The sequence below is a fragment of the Diorhabda sublineata genome, chromosome 4 (genome assembly GCF_026230105.1).
Source record: "Diorhabda sublineata isolate icDioSubl1.1 chromosome 4, icDioSubl1.1, whole genome shotgun sequence".
Lineage (NCBI taxonomy): Eukaryota > Metazoa > Arthropoda > Insecta > Coleoptera > Chrysomelidae > Diorhabda > Diorhabda sublineata.
Genome location: NC_079477.1, coordinates 34,173,377 through 34,201,369, shown reverse-complemented (window position 1 = coordinate 34,201,369; position 27,993 = coordinate 34,173,377). Strand labels below are relative to the sequence as shown.

The 27,993-nt window shown below is 31.3% G+C and overlaps 1 protein-coding gene across 1 annotated transcript in view; it reads right to left on the bottom strand.

The window, feature by feature from the left end:
- Positions 1–27,993, bottom strand: part of LOC130442729 (runt-related transcription factor 3-like) — a 73,344-nt gene that overhangs the window by 8,561 nt on the left and 36,790 nt on the right. The window lies entirely within an intron of this gene.

Sequence of the window (27,993 nt, the reverse complement as noted above, 5' to 3'; positions counted from 1 at the left end):
TTTCCGGTGATTATTTTAACCTTTTAATTAAATAATCTGGAGATTACAATAACCCCGGCGGGATCATCAGAAATTATTAGCCATATTCACAGCTGATTCAGATAATGTGAAAAACATAAATTTTTCTAAACATATTTGTATCAATATAAGTTTGATTTAGACTGAAATAATTATAGATACAAATACAAAAAAAGACAATGTTTATTCTCGAAATTTTTGGAACCGTTAAGAATGTTTTGATGTGTTAAAAATTAATCTCGATAGAGAATAAAAATTCATATTTCTTTTAAAATTTACGAGATGTACTAGAATATTCTGAAAATTATTTTTAATCGACATCGTCAAATCGGAAAGGTTTGGTGTTTCACCATGATAACGTAAAGCCTCACACATATATGACAACTCTTGGGAAAATATTGGAGCTTGGCTGGGAAGTGATCACATAACCTATACAGCCCTGATCTGGCACCATATGACTACCAGTTATTTCGAAGTTTACTGAATTCTTTCAATGGCCAAACTGTCACTAATAACGACGACCACCAATCGCACCTGTTACAGTTTATTGCTGATAAGGACCAGAAATTTATTAGCGCGGAATCATGAAGCTGAAAGAAATATGGCAAATGGTCATTGAGCCAAATGTAAAATAAATTATTGATTGAAAACTATTCTTTTTGTCGCTAACCAATAATAAATTTAATAATGTGCTGAACACATATTAAAAAATCGAAACAATTATTTCAATCATCCACTCGTAATACCAATAATAATTAATTTTAATCCCAGTAACGAATCTTTCTTTTCAAGTTGTGACATTTTTTTAAACATTGTTACCAACTCGCCCGTAAATTTCTTGGTCTGTGCACCTTATGTTTTTAAAAAGACAAGGATTTCTAGAGATTTCAATAATTTGGAGATTCCAGAAAGTGGTAATAAATTAGATGCTTGTGTACGTGAATATTGAATAGTTAAGTGTGTGAGTGTTAGTGAATAGTTAGTATTTTAGACAATAAATTAATCTATTCCCATTTTGTGATTAAATATTATATATATAAACAAGAGCATCATTACAATATTAAGTAGAGGTTTATATATTAAATAATTTCAAGAAAGGAAATTATACATACTATTGAATAAATGCTTGCGAGGTGGATTTGAGTGAAGTGATAATCTACAGGTCTTCACTTTATTGCTTGTGATGCATCACAGAAAATGTGGGTGTAAATCATTGGAAAATTTACGTTACATATTTCAGCTTTGGTTTTCTAACAATGCGTTGAAAAATCTTCAAAATCAAATTTGTAGGTATCGTAGATGTATGTATGTACAGATTTGAGGTCTCGTATACACTGCGACCCAAAGGATCTATTGCGCCCCCCTTTCTTGCTGTGATACTGGAGAACCCAGTGTTTACAGCTGATCTATCAATCCCACTCCTGTTAAAAAGTCTCGAATGTGGGATGGTTTGAATTGCCAAAGATCTTCGTCTTCTATTTTATACGCATCTAGGAGTAATGCTCTTGAGTTCCTTAGTGTTTTACTCCTAGAGAGAATGTGGATAGAGGTTCCGTCCTGTACAACAAAATCTGCACGCCGCATTATCTGCTAGATCTAGAGTCTTCAGTTGTTATAGTTGCGATAGAACTCCTCTTAGTATTCGTAGAACTTGGGTTGATACATTCAGAGTAAATCTACTTTGGGTACAGTTTCCCAGAAAAGTCTTTGCCCCTCTCAGCCCTTGTAGATTGTAGGTGGTAAAATACTTTGTTATTTCAATGTACCTAGAAATAAGAGTCATTCAGACACAACTGTGTACTCGACCGAATAAAATGCGCACTCAACGCGATTAGTATCCACATATGCTAGTTTACTGACGCTTGACAAAAAAATCTTAAGAACTGATCCTGGTGAAACAATTCAGAATGGTTGACGTACTAAGGTATCAGATGAATGTGCTACATTGAGTGTTGTACATAATGTTTCTTACCATAATACTTTATACCAAATTACAGCGAACACAGGCATATCACAACTATCTATTTGTAATTATACTCGTATCGTCGCTGTGAAATCAAACAGGCAAAATTTTGCAAAATATCTCATCAGATCAATTCGAAATTCTGCTTGTGATATTTTCTTTGCTTATTAAACTAGTAGCAGCAAATAAATCAAAAGTTTTCAAAATTGAGCGAAAGATAAAAATATGCCATTAGAAGTTTGAAATACTCTATTGCTTCACAAATTTTTCCAAATTTCTTCTTTGCTGGTAACGCCAAGGTTTCACAAATTGAATCTGAATAAATTGATAGTATTATCCTGATGGTAATTAATCTAGGATATTTATTTCGTTCTTCATCAATGTTAAGTTCTGGTAATTTGCTTGTATCAGAACAGGAATCACACTCCCACTATACCGCTTATCATTTTTCTTTGTGTACTCCCAAGCATTTTATCCAAAGAATACTTTGAGTGTGAGGGTTGCCGTGGTCTTCAATGACTTGTAAATGTAAATGTAAATATAAATGTAAATGTAAATGACAATGTAAAACATGAGCAAACCAGGAAAGGCACGCCAATTTTTTCGCTGTTTCCTGACTTCGACGTATTGGAAATATAAGTACCTATATCGGTCCACTTCGAAGCTCTTTCAATTCATTTTTCAATAGTTGGAATAGCCGAATCCCTCTAGTTTCGGGTGTGGTTCTTTACTAAAAATTTGTCTGTGATAAATTTCATCTTCGTCATAAAAATAAACAATTTTTTTGTCAGCAACACTCACTTTTGCAGATATGCCGGTTTTACCTGAAGGCGTCGGAATCATGAAAAATATAATTTTGATGTACTATACGTTATCATATATTGTACTAGTGTCCAACTCTTGTAAAGTTTTTCATATTATTAGGATTATGGATTAGGTAACGGCCTAGTAGTCTTTTATTTAAAATAGAGTTTTGAAAGTATGTTTGGCAATGTCAAGGATTGGAGAGAACTGTCTGCTCACAACGATTTAATTATAGTTGTCACTTTGGGTCTGTCTGGTCTACGTTATACCTGATTTTATGAGCGATGACTCGAAAGCTTAAAATTAGAAATAACTTAAAATATGAAAAGTATAATTTCTTGAAAGAGAAAGCTTTTAGAACTCTATATTCCAACATAGACTTTTACTAATTTATACCGGGCGTCCCTGTTAACTTAACTCTCAGTCATACAAAACGTGAAACTTCATCATATTAAACGTTGAACATAATCCTCATAATACATCAGACCAAATTACATCAAACACAAGCATATCTCAACTGTCGTTATTATATATTCTGAAATACGAAAAGTACCAATCGTATACAATTCAGTTTCCTCAAAAACTTAATGATGATGATTCCCACTGCTGTATACAGTCACATGAAATTCTGCAGTATTTGTTACTGCAATCCACGTTTTCTTCATTAAATTATAATTTCTATTGAGACCACAATTATTAATCCGTAATTTGTTATAGAAAATATTACAGAGGAATGCTATTTATAAGTTCTGTGAAGTTATTCTAGTAATTGAAATATATTTCTGAGCGCCCACCATCCTAACTTACTAGATCATAGATAGTATCTGGTTACAAGACAATGCACCCCGTACTATGCACATAAGATCGTGTGTTTTTGAATCATTGATTTTCTGGAAGCTGGATTGATGGGCGAGAACTAATAGAAAAACAATCCTCTAGATCCTATAACTACAAATTAATTGGGGTAATTCAATATCAAAATTTTATACAGATAAACCGCAGAAACTATAAAAGCTGCATGATCAGATTAAAAACGAAGTTAATAGAATTTATTCCAAAGTTACTAGTAATGCAGGGGAATAATGTGTTTATATACTTGTTTATTAAGAAGAGAATAGTGGATTTTGAGCTTTAAATTCATGTGAAAACTTTTGTATGTTGATTGATTTAGTATTGGTATTCATTTATTCCAAGACTTTTCTCTGAATAAATTAAAATACTCTTTATCTGTCCTGTATAACCATTAGTCAGTGAAGTATGATTCTTTGATGCATTCACAAATATATGGCAAAAAATATGATTTGTAGTATTAATATAGATTTTTTTCAATAAAATCGGAAGATAAAATTGCGATAATGTATGACAATAATCTAATTTTCGTCGCATTTGACCACACTATTATCTCTCGACACAGGAGTTTTCAGGAAAACCGTTCCCGTCTGGTGTATAGATCTTGATAGTGTAGGTTAGCACAACAGCCTGCGGCCCGCCAATGAGGTTTGAGGTATCCCCACCCTAACCAATGAAGCATCTTAAGGTCAACCCTTTACCTAACCGAAGCATTAAGTGGAATAGGGCGCGGATATTTAACAGGGCTGCTGGAATATACATCCAGAGACGCGATGCGCCTTCACAATATCGTCTCAACGCGTCACCAGAAGTTCCTCCTGGAAATTGTCGACTGTCGGATATTTTCACGAACAGTTACCGTCGGGTAGAATATTTTAACGAATTTTTTGCCATTTAAGATTATCCATTCAATATATTTTCTGTACTTTATTAATATTTGGTACATACGATTATTTTATGCTTTTTCATATTCGAGTTCAAAATAACTAACTTACTTTAATCCTACTTTTCAGTAGAGATAAAACACGTTTTGCTTATTCTTCCCTTCAAGATAATTCCATCATTCTTTTCCATAGACATCTGCTACTGGCTCATGTTATCAAAAAATTATTTATATTAAAGTTATGAGCATTTTTTTTTCTCTTTTTTAGAATAGGATATTTTGAATTCTTTGTTAAAGAAATAAACTTTTCAAGCACTAGCAGGTAGTTGACAATATAATTTTACCGTCTCTAGTTAGACAGATATATTCACGTTTTGAAATGCCTATTTGCCTATTTTAAGTATTACGAGTTAAAATATCCTGAAAAATATAATTCGGTGAAGGAATTCTCAAAAAATTCATTGACAAACAAATTTTTCAAAGTTGTAGTTGTATATTCACGGCATATTTTGTATAATCATTTTTATGAGAATGTTTAGACATTTTGGTAATTTTTATTTATTCCCTTCGCCGTTAATTATTTATGTCTCTTGTTTCGGTGTTTCTTCTCGAGTCTTCAGGTTCGAAACTAGGGTCATCTTTTTAGATCCAATTTTCTGATGAGATATTTTGAGAATATGAAATTCCGTGGCTGTATAACCGTTGTAGAACAAATATCGACAGAGTTCGAGAAAATATAATCTTATTCTAGTCCTCAGTTGTTTTTCGAATTATATTTGTCACACTTATGATCTACTATTCAGTAGAAATGTAGTTCAGATTGAGTTTTTCGTTATTCCCTGTCTGAATTTAAGTAGTTGCAGAAGTAAAATTGGATAAATTTTCAGTCTTTCCGTTCACAAAATTGAAGAAGGTTCCAATATTTGAAGAATGATTTTTTTATATCATAAAATCAGGTAAATAATCCATAATTATGTTAATAATCAGTTATTTTCATCATGAAATCATTTTTCGTCAACAAAATTGGATCTTACTGTTAATCAACACTATAGGCTGATTATCCTCAAAAATTCCAGAATCACATTTCTAGAGATGTAAAATTATGTAACATAAAAATAAGAAAAAACGACTACTTTGGATGTTCATTTTTGAGATGACTTTTGAGATTATATTGATTGATACATCTATAAATGAAACACCTCGTCGAACAAAGTAATGAGGACGTTTCCCGATGTTAAACAACATATTAATAAATATCAGATCTCTACAACTCCATTGCCTTAGATTTCAATATTTCATTGGCTTAACAAGCGATGACATAGGCATGGGATGGTTTTCTTCTCCTATCTTTCAAGACGTAGAATAATACCTGGAGGATCTCGTGCATCCTTACTTGATAAGGTACAGAAACAAATTTCAAATTCCAATGAAAATGTGTTTTTCCCTAGTACTCACACTTTTTTTATCGTCATGGCTGAAATTCACGAATTGCACTTCTAATTGGTTGGCCACCAACCGTTTTTACCAGATTTGGATCCCAACAACTTACACTTGAAAGACAGAAATTTGCAACATACCAGAATATTATTGCATACATAAAATCCTATTTGAAGTAGAAATACAACATTGTTGTAATAGGTGTATAGACTCAAAAGGAAACTATATTGAAAAATAAACATGATGACGAAGAGAAAATGTTATATTTCTTTGTTAGGTAGAAAACTTTCCAAACAACATTTGTGTACACAGGATGCATACTTATAATCTAAGCAGTAGTACAGTTAATACCGCAAGTAATTTCGCGATAGGGGGCACAAGAGAACTTTTCGAAATGTCTCTACCAATCGGCTTAAAACCTACTCTAAACAAGATTATAATATTTTCAAAATATGAATGTCAAGAAAGTTTTTAGTATAACAGAGTATATTCTAGCTCCGATTGAAGAAATCAAACCTCCTCTAAGAAACTTTTTGTTAATCTACTATCTCACTAGTTGTTTAAATCAAAAGTTCCGATTAAAATATGAATTAGAAAGGAGTGACTGAGTTAAAATAAATATTTCAATTCCAGAATGAGCTTTTTTCATGAATTAACGTTTTACTTTATAATCCATCTAAAATTGATTTCTGATTTTCTGATTCGAAATAATTCTATAATTTACATGTCGTTAGAATTTATGTTTTGTTGTTTGTATTCCACTTATTGATCTCGGAGATGCGGTAAACTGACGCTAGTGGTGTGTGTTATGTGTGTGAACCCCCAGAGGGTTAATTCGTCGTTTAGACTTGAAGGGTTTCCTCGGGATATTGGTTTCTGACTTACAATACCGAGCTAAACGCGAATAGGATTACCGGAAAAGTTTACTTGCATAGGTTTAATTAATATAATATGTATACCTTGAAATTATTATTCACGTAATGGATACATATAATCGCTCTTGACTACATTTTTGTTTAAAATAATCATGAAAAAGTTTTGACATTTTTATTCAAGAGAAACATTTTTATTGAGTATGAATTTGAGTAGGATTTTGTTTAGATTTATCAGCGAGAAAAATGCTTCATGGAAAATTACTATTAGTTCCACCAAACCTATTTTATGATATATATGATATGTTGCGACGGCTTCATTTACAAAAAAAAAATAACTTTTCATTCTGTCTATCAATGTCTACATCATAGTTACGCATCTGTTGTTACAAACCATGCAATTACATTTTTTCTTCTCTTTGCTCACCATCTGTTATCATTCATGGTACCCATAGCGCAGATTTTACATGTTCACTTCGACAACATATTACAAGATATGCGAAACCACTATTTTCAAGTATCAGTCACACATCGATACTCCAATACAAGATTATAGAGGAATCTCACATTTTCGTGTATGGTGTCTACCGAATGTCAGCTGCATTTTCTGTTCCTCGTGATAATTTAGAATGTTATGTAAAAAAGCAACGAGAAAACTTAAGCACCGTTATTTCAAAAAGATTTTCAGTTTCAAGTTCTCGACACGAAAAAGTATTTTTCAAATATCTCAAATAAATGGAGCCACGATTATTTGGTATAACGATTAGAAAATGTAAGCGAATAGTTGATTTAAATCGGTTTCAACATCCTTCTTGTGAAGGTGTCAAATTTTTTACAAAAAGTCAAAAAGTATTTTATATATTTTTGGAAAAAAGTTTTTCAACAAAAGTATACTAAAATTTTACATAGATTTCAAAAATGCATTAATATATGAGGTGTTTAATTCAAAATAATAAAGTTACAGTCGATTTACGGCAGAACCGGAGTTCGACCATCTTTGAAAATATTTTAGTTGGAAAGATTGTATCCGAAAACTCAAACTTAGAAATTTTCATGATTTTACTATAAGTATTTTGCCATATACAAATAGTTTTAACTCGTCGTGGGACACCCTGTATAAAAAGGTGTGTGAATTTTTGCAATTTTTGGAAATATGTCACCTATCAAAGTGATAAATTTTCATTAGTAATGAAAATTAGCTGGACCCTTTCGCAAAATACTTTGAAGAAATTTAGGATAATTCAATCACTCAAAATCTGCTCTTAGAGATTTACAAAAGTATGTATGATCTCTTGATTTATTTCCATTAATAAACATTACATTCACTCATAATTTCAATAAGCATAGTAGAGAGAATAATAGAATAACATTATCTAAGAGGATTTAACAAATTATCTAAAGATCCAGCCAGGAAAATAATTTATATCCCCAATGAAAGGGTATTATTGTTTTAATAGCCAGGTTTATTCCACATTCTCCCTACGCCTTTCTCTCCTCTCTGGATGAAGTGTATATAGGACTAGAAATTTATCCTTACACAGAGTCGTATTCCTAGTAATCTAAAGTAACTCTATTACAAGATGGAATGAGAAATTTGATTCATTAGTATTATTATTACATAAGCAGTTTTGTGAATAAGATGATGATCTTGCAATATCCAATTAGCAGAATAATATACTACAAATATTTCTACTCAAATACTACTTGTTATAAAAAGTTGAGATATTGAACGATAACAAGTTGAAAAAATTGATTTTCCTTGTATCAGAAGTGTAGGGACTCATTAACGAATGCATTTCTCAAAAAATCACGAACCACTTTTCTCCACACTAGAAAAAAATAATCTGATCTACGACGTCGTGTACCGACCTAAGAACCTCAAATCAAAATTTCCCTTTCGAACTGCACAAAGCATTATGCCATCCTGAGGTAACTGAAAAGTTCCAGTAGACGAGATGTACTGTTGAAGAAGTGGATGTAAATAGTTAATATGACCTTATTCGTAGTTAATATGAGCGGCGCCCAAAATACCTCTCGTGGAAATCAATCGATTTTCAGTCATCATTGACCAGAGTCGGCGAATGTCGTGGCCTATAATTCAAACCACAAGAACGGATACCGAAGCGACGACGTATCAGAGGTAAGATGTTTTGCAGTTATTATATTTATCGCTAGGGGCATCACCAAAAGATATTTTCATAAATTGTTTAATGGGCTTCGATGACGCTGTCGATCGGAACCGTAAAATCCGTTAATCCAAAGCACCAGAAGATGATGGAAAAAAGCAGACATCGTTAAGAGTCTGCGTGAATTGTAAAAAATATAACCAAATGGGAGAATAGCATGGAGATGCATTTCAGTCGTGTCCAAGAATATCAGAAATAATTATGCTAATTCATTTCACTTATTCTTGTATACGTTCATGGCATTATCACCCCCAGGTTTATGAATTTTTTTGGTTGAACATCTGAACCACTACGTTGTCATAAATAATAATTTTTTACTGGCACCTGGATGTGATGTGGATGCTTATTACATCATATTTTTTGTTTTATTATTTTAATTGAATATTTATTCTCATATTCTATTCGATAGCTACTTAAACAAATTGAAAAAGTAGTTTTTGACTAATGAAAATATTTATTTTCAATACTGTGAAAGTGTGAAAGAAGATCATCGTTCTTTATAGTGTTTCATAAACTGTTCTCTCTCCTTTCTCAATTTTCTAGCTTATTTCGTTCCTTCTCTGCACAATCTAGATTCTAGAATATATTGATTCACTTTTTTCTATAATATATAACCGTCAAAGATCCAGAATACAACAATTTGTGATAAAAATAGGAGGTGGATACAAATAGACAAGAAGGACATTGTGAAGCCAAGAACTTGGATCAACTCAGGATAAGGTCCTTTTGTATGAGAGTATTCCTTTAATGTATCAGTGGTTAACAGTTGTTATAACCGTCAAAGATCCAAAGTACAACAATTTGTGATAAAAATAGGGCTCATCGATTTTTTGAAAATGCTAGAACTCATATTGTACTAAATCTAGTGAGCGAGGTGGATACGAAAAGACAAGAAGGACATTCTGAAGCCAAGAACTTGGATCAACTCAGGATAAGGTCCTTTTGTATGAGAGTATTCCTTTAATGTATCAGTAATTAACAGTTGTTTCCATTAGAACGATTTTCTCACTCTACGACAAAAGAAAACAATCATTATCTTTTGTTCAGCTTTGACTTATGTGTTATTTTGGATCGTACATTACAGTTGTGCAGATTTGTTTTCCACAGATTGAAGTTAAATAATTGCAGCTATAAAAATCCATTATTATCGTAGTTAGTGTTAATTCCTATCAGTACAACAGAATAATTGATTAATTTCCTTCATTTTAATTACTTTATAGTTTCCAAGCAGTTTGGAACTAGATTCTAGAAATCTCAGATTTCAAAAATATATTCTTTTACTATTTTAATTATTTTTATATTTCTTATTTTTGTCAAAATAATAATGATAAAACTGATCATCCGACCCTGTTATATAAGAAGCAAACAGACGACTTGAAACTTGGAGTTGTTAATGCGGAATATCCATCTACGTCTTAAGAAGGGTAAAGGACTAAAGGACTAGGAAGTAGGCCATCATCGCAGACTTATCCCTTACTATTCTCTTAATGTATTCCTTCTGTGTCAGAAGGATTTTGTCTTGGGGCACCAGGGATATGAATCGTAGGGTCTTATTAACTACTGTATTATTCATGGGAAGATTGGAGGTCAAGTTGCAAATTATATATACGAGATTGGGAGTTTTTAGAAAATGGAAATATTTAAATTACGATGTAGAGACATGAAAGATAATATGTTTGGAGTGCTGTACTTTCATAATGATATTCATTTCTTCATCGTTATTCTCAATTTTGTTGTTAGATCATCTGAAATATAGGAATTACAGTAACGAGAATAACTTTCAATAACATATCATTCATCACTTTTCCCGCAAATATTCAGGTGTCATACTTTCATTCTTTTGGTTATCTCAGTTAATTTCTTTACATATCAAAAGATTTGAGAAATAAGAAATTTGGGTGTTTCGGAAGCACTCCAATCTCTCGGGGAATGATTCTATAGGTAAATATGAGGAAAAAAGTTCCAAAAACTTTCAAAAACGCTTCGTAAGCGCGTTAGATTTCTGATCCACATAGTAGAGGAAGCCATATTGAACGTCTCGGATCTAACTGCAACTCCACGCTAGTCTCACGCACTCAGATTTCGAAAGTTTAGCAGCATGCTCAAAAAAAAACAAAGAAAACTAGCCATTAAAAACTTCTGCGCATTTCGAAAAGAATCAACGGAAGTAGTAGTCCTACTGATTTGATACCCATAAACTTATTGGTAAGGTAGCTTGTGATAAAGACAATGTAATTTAAGCAAAGTAAAAAGAGATGTTCTTGGAAAGCTACCAAAAAAATTAGCAGACAAAGGTCTGGATAGAAATATTAGATGGTGTCCCTCAAAGTAGTGTCTCATCCATTTGTCTTTATTACCTTGAAGAGCAGGATACTTCGGAGCTCACATTTTTGCCTGTCCAAAAAGGCACAAGGAAAAATCAGAGGAGGTTTAATGAATGTAGATCCCATATAACCTCGATATTCTATCAGCTGCGATGTCATTTGAAGATATGCTTAAGAAATTGAGATGTTTGAGGTAAAAATCTGTAGAGTATTTACATTAGAGCAAGGATTTGAATGGTCTTGTTGCCGTCGAACAGAAACATTATATAATTCAGTTGCTGCAGTTTTATTTAATAAACACAAACAATATAATTTTTCTCGAAAACATTGACCATATATTGACGGTTTCCAGTTATATATTAGTAATCAATTTATATCGTATATTATTATATATAATATTGATTTCTTTTCAGAATAAAGTGTTAATGACATCCGACTTGGTAGTGGTGGCAGCTCTGTTATTTCTGTTCTCGCTACTCCCCTTGTAGGGGTAGTGAGATATCGGGAGAAACAGCAGTCAAGACTATAACTCAATTATACACTTTAGAAAATACGTCATCAGTCTCGCGCTTGAAATATACATGGTCTCTGGTTGAAGTAGCTAATATTTTATTACACAAAGTATCCATTATTCCACAACTCAAGAAATATGGATAATTCAATTGTTTTAAAAAGTAACACTTGATGGAAGTTTATGAATTAATATTCCTATCACGAGACGTTTGGAGTTATCTTTAATGATTATTCATCTCCTAGTTCATTAGCAAGTATCATTTTTTGGACGTTCTATTGTTAATATGTCCATTATCATGGATATCTAATTTATCCGAGAAAGTGACAACGCATCTGAAAGCACTAATGTCAAATAATCTTCCACAATGTTTCCTTGGCAGATTTTAATGACTCCCACAGAATCAAAAATTGTTTTCAACGCTTTTATGGTTCGAAAATAGTTTATGTTGTTTCGGAATATTCGGAAATGATTTCTATTTTTATCGTGGAATCGAGATGGATTAAAAAATTAGGAAGTAATCTTCCTATTCTCTTCCTGTAGTTTGAATGTAATAGGAATCAATTTTTGAATCAAAAATTCCCACAGGTTGACATTAGTCTTCTCAGATTTTGCTCTTTTACTTTTACTAGCTAGTATAGGATAAGTAGTTGTTCATATCTGTAGCTATATTGTCTAAGGATACAAGTCTTAACATAACCTCAACCAATTTTTATGTTACTGCGGTATTTAATTTCGACATTCCAGTAAATGATATCAATATCAATATAGAGGAAACAAAAACTAAGCATAATGTGGGTGTCACGATTATTATCATCTGTTCTAAATTCCATAACATTAAAACATTTTTTAGATAAAAAAATGTTTGCACAAGACTTCATCGTTGCATTCTAAAAGGTATAGCTGAGCATCAAATTTAAAAAACAGATCATCAATTTTCAATATATTGCTCCAGTTTTTTGAGAAATGCGGTCAACTTTAAGATAAATTTTGTGTACTATAAGGTTTGTAGAAGACTGGGTAGGTGTTTAAGAGATCAATTCGCTTGTCGTCCAAGCCTGGTGACACAAAAGGTTCAAAGGCAAAATGGAGTGGCCTGCTGGTATAGAAAAAGTCTCAAGAATATTTGAAAGTCGCTTAATGTTAAAACCCCGATTATTGCCAAGTTGATTGAACCAGCATAGCGAGAGGTGTCTGAGAAGGTGAAATAGCTTAAAAGGTGCAAATTTCAAACGATTCAAGGTCAATAGATTAAGAAAAATAACAGCAATAAATATGTATGTAAGATACAGAACTCAAAATTTTAATCAAGAATCTATTTTTTGTGTAAGACTTTCTGCAACTATTATACGCTTCTACACAATTATCGATGAAAATTTTGATGATGAAGATGACATAGAACATTTACTAGCTTGCCAGCTTATTGTGTAAGCGGAATTGGTCTTATGCAAGGGTAAGAAGATTGATCAAGGTAGTTAACTAGAAGAAATTTTATTATAAAAGAGATGAGAAAAATCTAAGCAACTACTCAATAGATCTTTCTCATGGATTAAAGGAGATATTGAGCTTTGGTTGTGTCGGAAGTTTCCATCATCGAATTACTCCGGTATGTGGATAAGTCGAAAACAGTATTCAAACTTCTTTAAACGAAGACTTACATTGTCTCATTGTAAAAGAATTATGCAGGCTCAGGAATAAGTTTTTTTGGTGCAGATCTTTTTCAATCTATTGTCGAAAAATAGGCATTATTCAATATATTTATAAATTTCATTCTACTCGTCAGTTATGTATTATTTGCTAACCTCATTTTAATTTTTTTTTTCGTTTCTTTCGTACATTATCACAATAATATCGATAAAGTTTAAGTTACTATTCCATCATGCCTATGTACGTCTAGATATTTCCTTAATTTTCACGTTTTACTTCTTCCTCCTTTTATATATTTTTCGTGATGATTTATTTTGATTTTAGGTCTGTTCTGATATTAAAACCTTTCATTATAGTAGGTAAAAATTTGATGTTTTGACCTACTTCGGGCTTTATAAAAATATTTTGAAGCTCATGACTTTTTTTAATTCAATCAACAAACAAAAATTTCAACTATCTGCTGTAAAAACACCCATTTTATGTTTTCTGGAATACAAGTCCCAAACTGCAATAATAACGCCACCTGTTTAAAACTGGTTGAATTAAAATACACACATGAATCGGAACAAGTCGGCGGAAATATATAGAAACTTGCAGAAAGGGTTGAAATTTGAATGTACATAATCAATACATTATCAGAATCGGAATCTCCGTTAGTGTACTACGTAATACAAACTAACAAAACAATTATTTTTCGAAATATTATTCTCTTTCATAGCTGATCTTTGTATGATGTGAATTGAATCCAATTCTAGTGTTATCTTTTATATCAATAAGAGTTTTGAAGCAATTTGTTTTTCCTATACAGTCATATATATAAATTTTTTTAGTTTCTTGTTTCTTAGACCTTTTGCTATATTATTGCAACTAAATGTTCTTGATTTTAGGTCCTTCTGTTTTAAAATTAGTTTTTTTTGATAATTTTTAAAAGAAAGATAAATTTTGACGTTTCGACTTTCCTTTAAGTCTTTATAGTTTGATAATACCTAAAATGAAGAACATTTAGTTGCAATAATAAATCAAAAGGTCTAAGAAACAAGAAATTAAAGAAAAACCTAAGACAGGTTGATTTTTAATCTTAAATTCACAATTTATAGTATGAAAGTATCTCCCTCCAGCACCCACTCTAAATTATAAGGAATATTAGAAAATTTTAAATAAGAAAGGGGGTTGTGTGGCACCTTGTTGGAAAGGGATCTCAATCCTTCCTTGAGGACTTGAATCTAAAATTAAGAAAGTTTTTTAAATTTGGTTCAACATTACTGAGAAAATTGATTTTTAAGATAAGAAATTTTGATAATGTTTCTATCACAAAACGTGCCACATGACCCCCTTTCTTATTTGAAATTTTTGAGGGGGTACTTATAATTCAGAGGGAGTGATCTAGTTGTTAATAATATTATCAATAATTTCATTATAAAAAAACATTGATATAAATAATATGTCATTATAAAATTATTTAACTTGATGATATTGAAAACAATAAGAATAATTTTCAAATTCTTCCATATTTTTAAGTCCGTTGCCAAATTAACATAACCGCCTTTTCCTATCTCTAACCAGCTGACAGAATTTTAACAAATAAATAAAACAATTTTATTGGAAAGAAGTTTTATTCAATGTGAGAAAATATGGATAAAATTCATGATTGTGTCAATATCTATGGTTTCTATAGAACATTAGATAGTTACAACTGGGAAAACGACACGAAGATATAAAAGAGACACAGTTAGGGAAGCTCGAATGTTTTTTTTGTCTCTTGAGTCAAGTCTTGGTAAGTGGGAAGATTGTGGATTGGTTCCTGGTTTCTTCAAATATGAGGAGTGAAACTGTTCGCTGATGGGAAAGTGATTATGATTATATATTTGTGGAATTAATTATAAAGAGAAGGTCAGTGAATTATTTATGAGTGTCGAGATGTAATATAAAATCAGAATACGATGAATATAATTCACCCTGTTAAGTTTGAATGAAAATTTTCTGATATATACTCGTAATAGAAAGGTGGCGGCATGTTCAGTTATTCCGAAAAAATAAGCGACCATTGGCTTCGAAGTGCTTCGTGCGAGAAAAATTTCTAATGGATTCGGCTTGTCTTAAAAGAACCATATAGTCGATTGCTGTTCAGTCTATATATAGATCCATGATTCGTTATCTATCTCGATCTTATAGACGTTTTTTGAATCACCGCGATTGAATTTGTCTATTTGACTATTGATTGACTATTGAATATTTTTTTAATGATTGTAAAATCAAGTGGTATTCCACACAAACAAATCTTTTTGACAGCCAAATGCTCGTCCAATATTGAATACATCAAAGCGGAACTAATGCCCAAGTATGCCTTAATCTCGCGGTAAGTGACACATGACGATCTTGCAACATCAGTTTTTTACAAAAAGAAAGAATAATGGAAACAGTTTCAAAATGATGAGATACTCAACACCTCTGGTCATTTAAACTATTCCAACAGGTGGTTAAATGCGTTGAAATGGAGAAAAAAGGATCTTTAATTAAAGTTAGTCTTCTTCGTGTTGGATTAACTTATTTTGACATTTTTTCAGATGCAAACATCTATTATATCAACTATATATTGGTTGATGTATAATAGGTTCATATTAAGGCCCTTTTGAATTAAATGAAAAAATGATGTCACTAATATTGCTTCACAAAGTTGGATGATGAGGTGTAATTTATAAAGCCTTTCTATTAATTACTGATTGATTCTATATCAAAGCACGGATATTTATGAACTCTCATCCATCACACAAATTAAAAACTACTGCTAATAACTGGTTTAGTTAAATAATTTTGCTAGCAATAGGTATACTGAAAATAAAATTGATAGAAATTAACTTATTTATAATATAAAGTGTTCAACAAAATTGATAAATGGCTCAACGGAATTAACAATTGTGTTAAAAATATACGAAGAAGAGAATATTATGAAGTATCAATAATTTGAGGATCTTACACAAATTTAAACTATTATGTCGTAAACAGAATTAGTCCTGTCAAATTGACTCGAGAAAAGATGATTTTGCAAAATTTTTATTTTATTATATATTTATATTATATATATAAATTATTTTATGGATGCTACAATTTTATTGCTAATACTTCTAAATGTTCTTGATATTAGGTCTCTTCTGTTTCAAAATTAGTGTTTTCTAATATTTTTTTGAAGATAAAAATTGACGTTTCTACGTTTCTTTAAGTCTTTATCAAAATATGATATTGACACTAACAATTTGCGTATTTATATTAATCAATAAATCACCTACATAATGAGATCAAATTAGAAATTTGTTCTAATAAGAAAAATTAATTTTTCCTCCATCAAATTATTTGTAGTTTTATGAGAATTTACAAAATAGAGCTATAAATTTTACTCAAATTATTTACATAATTTATAGCTTTTTCGTTGTTATGAATGTGAAACATTTTGAATCTTTTTTTGTGATATTCCATGGTTTGTTAACACAACTTAATTTTTTTTATCGTATTGATGACCTTGTAGTCTATTTTCTAAATATTGAGATATCTGCCCTATGTAGGCACACACACGTCACAATTAGTACAAGGCATTTGATATAATATAACTTCTTTGGTTTTTTGGTGTTTTAGATTTTAATTCAGTGAAATATTTGGATAACGTATTTTGTCCTTTATGACTTATACTGATATCACATCTATTAAAATAATTTGATAGTTGTTGGGCAAGTCCTTGTATATATCGTAAGGAAAAATATTTTATATTTTGATGTTTCGTTTCTGCCTGTTCTCTAATTGATTGTAGTATCTGTTGTTTGTAATTTTTTCCAGAAAATTATTTTCTTTAAATGCGGTTTATGCTTAATGTATGATTAATGATGGTATTGTTAATTTTATACAATGTGACATCAAAAAAATTAATTTTAACATTTTCCTCAATTTTGATTGTCAATTTTAGTTTTTTATGATAAGAATCGAATTGTTTATTTATGCTCTCAATTTGATTATTTGCTATAGCACTAATGCAATCATATACATATCGAAAAAAGAATGGAATATTCATATCAAGTTTTCTGAGGATAGTTTCCTCGAAATCTTCCATCACTAATTGTGTTATAACACTTGAAATGGAAGCTCCCATAGCACAACCATCAATTTTTTTTTATATTCCTTTTTCATATTTGAAGTACGTTGTTGTAAGTGAGAGTTCTATAGCTTTCATAAATTCTTCCTGAGGCATACTCCATCATTAATTTCACTTGCATACATTCAATATTGCATGCACATTTGGCTGGTCAAAAATATTTGTTCGTGATGAATACACCTCATAAAAAGCTCTTGTCAATTGATGCAAATAAATGCTGGAAAAATTCAAATATTGGGAATAACTAGAAATTTCGCCACCTTTCCATTAGAGCAGCGTGAAATAGTCATTTCTGAATGGGACACTAGTATTTGTTTGCCAGATGTAATCGGCAAAATTAGGGAAACTAATCGCAGAAAACGAATCATTCTCCAGCACGACAATGCGAACTTTCACACATTAGTTCAAACAAAAACGTTTTTGAACAGTAAAAAAATCGAATTGTTAAGTAAACCGCCGTACAGTTTTTTTTTTGGCGCTCAATGATTTCTTTTTATTCCTGCAGATCAAAAATAAACTGCAATGTCAACGTTCTTCTACGCCTGAAGAAGCAGTTGACGCTGTTTGCTGGTCCTCTATCGGAAATAGAAAATTGCTTCGACGATTTGTTCAAACACATGCAAAAGAGAATTTTTAAAAACAATAAAAGCCCAATTATAAATATTTGTTTTTATTTGTCTATCTCAAATCTTAATTAGCAACCACCGTAACTAAACACTAAAAGGCTTTTTCGGAAAAAATGTCCTTGTAGGATTTATATGTATACCTAATTCCTAAAATTATAAAAAATTATTTTGAAAGAGCTTATGGGATAAAATGAAGATACAACTTCTTGGTTCTGAACTTGAAAACGCTCAATTTTGAAAATTGTAATAAAGAGAGTTGAATTAGTTATCACAAATCTTTTGTTCATGGAAAATGCCATAGCAATAAAAAATATAAACATCTCATTACACTCTTGGGATCCCTGTACATAACTCATACTCATAATAATGGTAAGTTTGTATAAAACAATTTATTCTCCTCTGATGAGTATACAGTTAAGCCATTTAGAGCCACTGAAGATATTCAATCCGATTTATTTGTGAATCTTGTGGCCAAATCTGTACGCATATTCTAGTTCTTCATTCCTACAACTTTCACAAGAGTTCGTTCATTCATTATTCCCAAATCTTGATTTTTTTTGGCGCTATTAATTGCAAAATAATACTTTTCGTCGCAAAGCATTTGTCGCTTCTATTTCTAGCACTTTTTTACATCGAACTTTCTTTTCACCTTCTAGTTGAAGCCATTAGACTGAAATTACATTTGTAAATTAATTAAATATCAATTATGAAGTTTGGAAAGCTCGACAACCCTAACTCTCATCTATTTAATTTCAAATATTTCCAGAACATTTTGTTTGATTTTGATGTTACATTTAATATGTGAAAGTTCATCGAACGCAGTATTTTAACTGAATTCATATATTGTGGGATGATATGTGGCGGCTGTTAAGCAGACTACTAGTCACTATGGCAACCGCACCACTAGACAAAATATTCCAATCGTGAAAACTGATGCGAAATCCGCTTAGTTCCAGATTAAATAGAATAATAGCCTCAATATAAACACAAACGAAAAATTTTCAAACCAACGAGCGACTACCGAGTAGTTAGTCAACTATGAAAATTAAAATCGCTTTATTTAGTTCACACACGTTTCTATGAAAAAATCGAGCAAATTAAATAGGAACGATACTACATTCAATCGAAACTTATTTACCCAAAAAAACAGTTATAACCATTATATGTATATAGAATTTCAAAGTTTTCGACAAATGTACTTTGTAATAAATGGAAACATTTCCTTGGCAGGGTAGGTGTCTCCATGACGCGTGTTCCGTAGTTCATTCAGCTCACTATATCTACAAAAAAGTAATGTCATACAAATTGTGCCAATTAGAGTCTCCAAAATACCCATTCGTCAATCGCAGCAGTCCCACATTTGGTTTTCAATATTTGACAACCACAAATAAGCCTATAAACTTTGATTCTAAATAGATCACCCATCTTCTAGATTCAGACCATAAAAATCATGGAAGTATTGTCGTTTTTCTGTTCTTCCGTCAAAAATCAAAATCTTCAAATAACCTCTCTCACTAATATTGTTAACGGATTCTAAAGAGATCTAAATACTGAAACTGAAAGACAGCAGGAACACCTGTTCTTAAGCGACACATTGATTTCTTATATGTATTATAAGCGCCTTTTCAGAAGTCGCCACGGTACATCAGTTTTGCGAGATATATTGCAATACTTTCTACAGCCCTTAAAACACAAGACAGAAAACTTTTGCCGTTATATCCACGATCCAGTAATGAACAAAGTAATAAAAGAGACTGAGATCTCTAAGCTAAAGATAGAACTATTAACAAAAAAATATAAAGAAATTTTAGCTAGGGTGATCACCAAATTATTAGAAGGTGCGTTGTTCTGTTGGAAAAACACTTTTTCTTTTTCAAATGTAGTCCCTTTCTGCAATCTCTTGACGGATCATGTTCGTCAGATGCAATTCATTGTCTTGAGAGTTTTTTTCGTTTAATAGTGCATCCAGGTTTCATCTACAGTTTTGAATATATAGAAAAAATTTGACCCATTTTGCTCAAAGAGATAACAAGAAGCATGAGAAATATTCATTCGAAAGCACTTTTGTTCCAAAGTAAGCAAAAGCAACACCCAACACACGGATAGCTTAAGCATGCAGAAATCTCTAGTCAGTATATTGCAGATCTGTTCTTTAGATATGATGATAGACTCTTCCATAGCCTCAATCCAACGGTCGTCCAGTACCATTCGGTGAACTTTCTCATTATCGCTGATGGTCAGCTCAAATATCAATTTTTACCATAATCAGAAAAATCTTGACAACGACTTATTCATACGATTGTCAAATAGAAATTAGGCTTACAAAATGGCTAAAGTTGTATTGAGAATCACTCAACACATGTACAAAATATTTCCCAATTCTTACTGTTCTGACATCTTCTGGCTGAAGTTTGAAATTTTTCAATCAATCAATCAAGAAAAACACATTGTTAATAGAGTGTTATTTCTAGAAAAAAATATTTGAACTTTTTTCTTTTAGAAAAGTAACAATAATCTCCCTTTCAACACGTTATAAAAATTGTTACAATTTGTTGACGAAAGTGAAAACTAAAGAACAAACATAAAAATAACTATATAAAGATAGAAGAAATAAAATAAAATTTCAATATACAGAATAAATCCACAATAAGTGACCTGTAGAAAGAATGAATTTTGAAGAATTTGGGGTAAGGCTGTCCTTTCTTGTAATGTTTGACAAAAATCCACTCTAATCAGTAGATTGTCTGACAGGAGCTTTTGTCTTGCCATATCCCTTAACTGTTGTATTTTAATAAATTATATTACTGTATCTGAGTCTGCATAATGCGTAACAGTTGCATTACAATTTCCTAAACACACGTCAAAATTAAATAGGCTGAGGCCGTCACTCTTCTGAGATGAAAAAATTAGTAGGCAACGGTCCGCTGGAATATATAGTTGAGGTCATAAACTATGAAAAAAAAATTAAACGAAGAGTAGTGGAATAGGGTGCTGTTGAAGGGATGAAAACCGTTTTCGATATTTGTGTCGAAACGAGTCCTTGTAGAGAAAAGTATTTGACACAAAAGTTGTAGATAATGAAAAAAACTGGCACTTTAATTATTATATTTTTCAACTTAACTTCAAAGTTTGCGAAAAAATGAACGAAAGCCGATTTTTCTATTTTTTATTTCCTTCTCGGGTGAAAAATATTCAACTTAATTGGAAATTTGTGGAAGTATGTAATTATTTGCACATAATCAACTTTTTCAATTAAGGAAGATCAACGTTTTTCAGGATTTCACCATTTTTCTGAAAAACACATCTATTTTGGCTTATAGCTTTATTTATTTACTGTTTTTTAGTTTTGATTTTGTACTAGTGCTAACTTTTTTCGTCTGGTAGAGAATGAATAAAGTTAAAAGATGTTCATCACGGAAAGGTAGGGAAAACTTCATGAAACTCATAATTTACATGGAAATTAGAAGTACTTTATTAATTTTCATAAACTACAGTTAAATTTAGGAAACTTAACATGCATATTTAATTATTCTAAATACATTTGATGAAATACAACAATTCATTTATATTGACTACGAATTACTTACATCATTCACATATATTTATTTATTTATGTGGTTGTGTATACAGCTTAGAAGGAGCAATATAAATCCAATGATTGTTAAAATCAAATCAATTTTCGTCCTCTTTTGTTGTGGATTGGTTTTTTTCATCGATAAAACTGTCAAATTCTTTATTATCTTCAAAATTATTGGCATTTTCAGGCTCTTCAACGATGTCAATATACTTTGCTGGAAAATCATCAATATCTTCAGAATCACTCAAAGCTACAAATATTTCCCTGCCTCTATTTGAACACTTCTCGATGCATATATAGCATACATTGGTATATTTTGAGCCATCAGACAGCCACACTACTGATTATTGCATCCACTTTCAAAACTTTTTTATTACGGAGCTATGGAAAATAATAAGGAGAGGAAAAATAACAAGAATAATTTTAATCTAATAGGAAATTAGGAAAGCTTTACAACTGTCAAAAAATATAAATGCAGCAGGACCCGAAAATATTCCCATTGAGTTGGTGAAACATGAACCGGAAATATTACGCTAGTTTATAACAAAGCTTTTCAATAAGTACCTGTTGAATTGGGACGAAACCCCAGAAGACTGGCGTATATTACATCGATATACAAGAACAAGATCTGGAAGAAAGGAATTAAAGAAATATGGAAGACAAAATATTTCGATGGAAGTCGATTGTAACTCTGTTATTTTGAATAAAACACCCTATATATTAATACATTCTTGAAATCTACAAAAAATTTTAGTATACTTCTGTCTGAAAACTTAGCATACGTCTTGAGTTATTCATTTTTTGTAAAAAATTTCAATTATTAGTTAGAAAATAAGATTATTTTTTAATAAACTTCAATTATATAATGGAATGTTTCGATTGAAGACAAAACATTTAAATTTCCTAAATTACTCAGAATCGGCACAAAAATTTGAATCATTATAATTAATTGGAGCTGGAGAAAAACCATATGGGTAAACGTGAAGTGATTAAATTTCGAAATAATCTCATAATAATCTTTTGATTCCACTAGTATATCATTAAGTGATCTATATATCAAGTTGGTTCTATAGAAATAACGATAAAAGATCTTATGTTATCCATTGTAAACGACAAAGCGTCATTTGAACTTTACGATCACCTCCACTCCTCCGTACATACGGGGCACGTAGGGCACACTTATTCAGTGGCGTGTGCATCTGTAGTTTACACATACTAATATTTGTTACGTACTATGTATTACTCAATATTCCTTTGTTTACGTATTGTGGCACAGTAGTCACTTCTGATTTGTTTATTCTAACATTCAAGTTTTGTAGAAATTAATTTATTATTGATCTCCCACTCCATTCGAGAAATTCAATAAAACCTCGGAATTGAATCGTAAGATTCCTCCACCTACATCTATCAAAGAAAATTTCAGTAAATTTGAGATGAATTTAATTCTTTACCCGTATATTCGCTGGTGAGTTATTCCTTGTGCATAGAAAAATTCCAGTTATCTTTGAGGATTTCCTTTTGTTTCAAGCAAAGTTTCTATGATAATTTTCATGTAAATTCGTGATTTGTATTTATTTGAACAACAGAACGATTCCTGTTTGGTTATATTTTAAAAAAATATAAATTCAGTTTTTTTATATGTTAGAGCGTGAACTCCTTTTGTTCAAATCTGTTCTTTCTACTCGTTTCTTCTTCCGTAATTTCTATATGCGTTTTCATTCCGTTTCCTTGTCATCACGGATTTTCATAGATATGTCTTATGTTCAATATATAAATGAATCTGAGTTGTTTTTTGTTCATTTTTCCAATGAATTTATTTGTTGCTGAAACTTTTTTATTGTTCTAAGCAATAAATATTAATTTCCGGATATGGTTTAGTTTGTTTAATTCTCAATTTTAATTGAATTAAGAAAGTGTTAGCAGCTTATTCGCCTTTTTTATTAATTTTTTACGTAGTTCATTAAAAAGCTGGTTACTGCCAATTTAATATTAATTGTTCACCCCATCTGAGTACCAGTTATTTATATACTTTAACTAAGGCCGAATACAACTTCCTGAGGACGTCTCCTACCGGAGAATTTAAGGTTATAAAATCGGCGCCCAGTTAAACGTAGGCTTTGTTCACTGATTATTAAAGGTTTTCGTTAAATAAATTCATTTCTCCATCTTTTTCATAACTTTTCTTGTAGTAATTTGTCAATCATTCGTATTATACTGGATAGCAGATATAAAATACAAAATATAATACCAATTCCTCACTTTCTGAGGAAGAGACTCCTGCCGGACGAGTAAAGGTTATATGTTTTAACAATATTACCCCTTGATTATTCAGAACAAAGTTGTTATAGATAAAATTGAAACTGATAAAATTGTTAAGGGCAAATTCGAAGCACGTATCATCATTTTAGAAATAACATTAGTTCATTACTGGATTGCTATATATCTTGTCTCAAATTGTCTGTGATTATTTTGCAAATTCAAATAGAAGGGCAAAACTGGGACTACTTTAGTACTAAAAAAAAGCTGAAGAAGAATGTGTAAATGAAAGGCATTGATATGTTGGAGTTGAGAAACGAAAATAACTTGTGTATTGATATGAATAGCAGTTTCAACACTTCATATCATTCAGTGTACCCAAGAAATCAATGATTATTTATGCAGTACACATTCTAAACGATAAAAACGACTCAGAAGGTTCGAAAATACCTACCAATAAATGAATTTTCAATTACAGTACGACTAAAGATTAAAAAGACATCAACACTTTTATAATTTTTCTTTGCTATCGAAAGCTTTCTTAAAAAAATTAGCTTTATCTGTTAGTTACGAAATGAGACATTTTAGATAATTTCTAGAATAAATAATAATGAAAATCTGAATTCAAATGACCAATATTGAGATAACAATAACTAATTTCACAAACAAAAGAATTTACTTCGAAAATTCAGATGAACAAGTGTCACCATATCAAGTTCAGTTAAAATCATGATAATGATGATAATTTGTGGCTTTCTTTTCAGCCACTCAGCTACTAGCTGCAGAAACAGGTACTAATAATGATCTATATTTTCCAACAACTATCTGATGTATGGAAGTATATGGAGATGTATCTCCATCGTCCATTTCTATCCCATTCCAATGACGTGATTAGTTGCATTCACGGCATGTGAATGGCCAAACGATTTCGTCTTTATCTTTCAACTTGTTTTCCATTTAAAAATGATAAAAGTTAAAAACACTCTTCGTCTATAAAAATGTACGACGATATCTCAGAAAGCAATTAAATTTATTGAGAAGTAGAGTCAGATTTGCAATTTTTCAAAAAACATTTCTTCTGCCATCATCAATATTTTAAGGAACATTCTCATTTTCATATTTGTTTCGAACGTCACTGTATAGTAAACCCGTTTCATTATTCATGTAATCTATGTCTATATATAGCGTTATAACTAGCTAGCGCTTGGCTGCAGATACATAACCTACCTCATTAATTTAATTTACTAATTATCAATTAAAACACTAGGGCGAATCACTTTAATGGCTCTACAATTACTCCTCTCCACTTTGGTGTTATCTTCTTAGTCACTTGCAAAGTGTTCCTCTTGGAAAAATAAGAAATTAGGAGAATTGATAGTCAATGTTCGTAATAGGAGATTATAGAAGTTAAGAAGATATATAGATAACTACTGATAAAACTCTCAAAAATCCAAAGTTCGTATTTTTTTAATTGATAGTAATTTCGCTAACTTGTTAACTTGGAAGTTTTGTTGTTAGATTTTGTCTATCATTTTTACTTTTTTTGTTCCTAAAAATCTCAAATTAGCCCCTCTCATAAATGCCTTTGGGATTTATTACACTTATATATCAGCGTGATTGGAGGAGGCTTCATTTATAATATATAAAAACGAAGGCTACTACTTAAGTTTTGAGATATAACTCATTCATATTGCTGTCAAAAAAATTTGTTCGCGTTGGATACCGCATAACAATTTGACAATCGCTGGAAAAAAGCTGTTGTTAGACAACAAGTTGTTACCGCACAATGCACTTCGAATCAAATGGTCGCCTGTTTGTTCGAAATAACTAGACATGTCACCAGTCAATTCTGAATGCTGCGCCAACATTTGTTTGCCAGATTTGTACGAAAAAATCGGGGAAACTAATCGTAGAAAACGAGTCATTTTCCACCACAACAGTGCAAGCTCTCACAGATCTGTTCGAACAGAAACGTTTTCTTGAAATTGCACGCGAAGTCAGTATTTCGCGATACCAATAGCAACTTGAGCGAAACCAAATTTTACATTTCTAAATTATTACAAAGACAAGGATTATTTTTTATTGAATACCAACAAATACATAAGTACTCACAAATATTTTTGTATTATTATTTATATTTACTCCAGAAGTTGAAGCAACTACATCAAGTGTTTCTTAATAATGGTTATTGCCTACATTCAAACCAGATACTTCATTGCGTTGGTAATTTGCTTCTCATTTTCGATAGAGTCTTCTATATATCCTTCCGCTACTGTCTTGGACTTCCATCCACCGTGACGATCAAGAATTGACATATCGGTATCAGTATTGACAAGCAGCGTGACAGAACTTCTGACAGTGACCCGTATATGTTTCAGGATTTGGTAATCTGAAATACTAGGCATTTTCCAAATGGTATGCACTCCATCAACTTGTGCGGTGCACTTTCAGTCAATAATATACGACGATTATCAACAATATGTTTTGGTCGAAGAGCTGCATATTTACTATAAATTTTTATGAAATCATTATTAGTAACAGTGAAAACACGCTTCTTATCCGTCTTGGTTTAGGAACGGTTACTATTAATATCTTCAATGACCGTTTTTACTGACTTATCTCGTCGCAAGGCACCAGATATTCTCATTATCAAAACTGTCTATAAAAATCAGTACAGTGAATAAAAAAATTGTAAATGAAATTTAAATCTCGTAACACTTACCTTCAACAATAAGTATTTTTCATCGTCAGCTTGTTTCAGGAACGCGTAAAATCTCTAGACTTTTTTGCACGATAACCTACTACTTTTCTTTTCAGAAATGGTACTAATTTTGAAAACTGACTTATTTCGATATTGTCTCGATTATTCAGTATGGAATAAATGCTCCATAAACTCCAAAACTTTTTAGAACAATTGATTTCTGCATCAAATAAGCCAATAAAATGTTTTCAGACATCGTCTTAACATTCTGTTTGTCACATCAATCTTTAAACTCGCACTGACATTGGACTGTCCTGTCGGTGCGTTAAAAAGGTATTCCGCGGCCTAAGCGTACAAATAACTATTTCGAAGTGTCTAAACATCGAATTGATGGGTCATCCGTCGTACAGTGGTACCTTATGATTTCTTCTTATTTCCGCAAACCAAAAATAAAATACGAGGTCAACGTTTGTCTACACCTGAAGAAACGAAATAAAACGAAACGCGCGTCAGACTGAGTAATCGTGAGTGTTGTGGTAGTGTTTGTGTAAACATTTTGGTTGGTAATTTTTGTATAATTAGTACTATTTACCTGCAATGGGAATCCCTAATTCGTAAATTGAGGTATTAAACTTATGTTGACAGATTTGAGTCAAATTTAAATTGTTTCAAAAAGTACCCCAATTCATAAAATAGATAAATAATACGACAAATGCGTTCAATGTCGCTGTTAGCTCGGTGTTAATGTTTTGTGCCTTCAAACTGTAGGTACCAGGTTTGAAGTTTTCTAGAGCGAATTGGAACCCAGGATAATTTGAAGGCACAAAGGATTAACGTTGTCAGCGACATGAATGTGTCTGTCGTTTATCTGTTTCTTAAGTATCATGGTTTTTAAAACAATTTATAAATCGAAGTAGCTTTTAAAATAATATAAATTTGAGTTAAATCTGTCAACATTCTTGTATATTTGTATTTTCAAGTGTTTTAACATTTTATGTCAAATTAGTTAGAAAACAATCTGGTTCATGCCGCGGATTTTACTAATCATAAAATCGTTATTTGTGGAAAAAAATAAACATTGCAAGGGAAACTATTTGAATCAAATTTTCTGAAGAACTACGAAAAAACAATCCTCCATTTTTATCATTTTTATCAACAAATCAACTCTTTGTGGTCAAAATAATGACAAGTCACTATAACA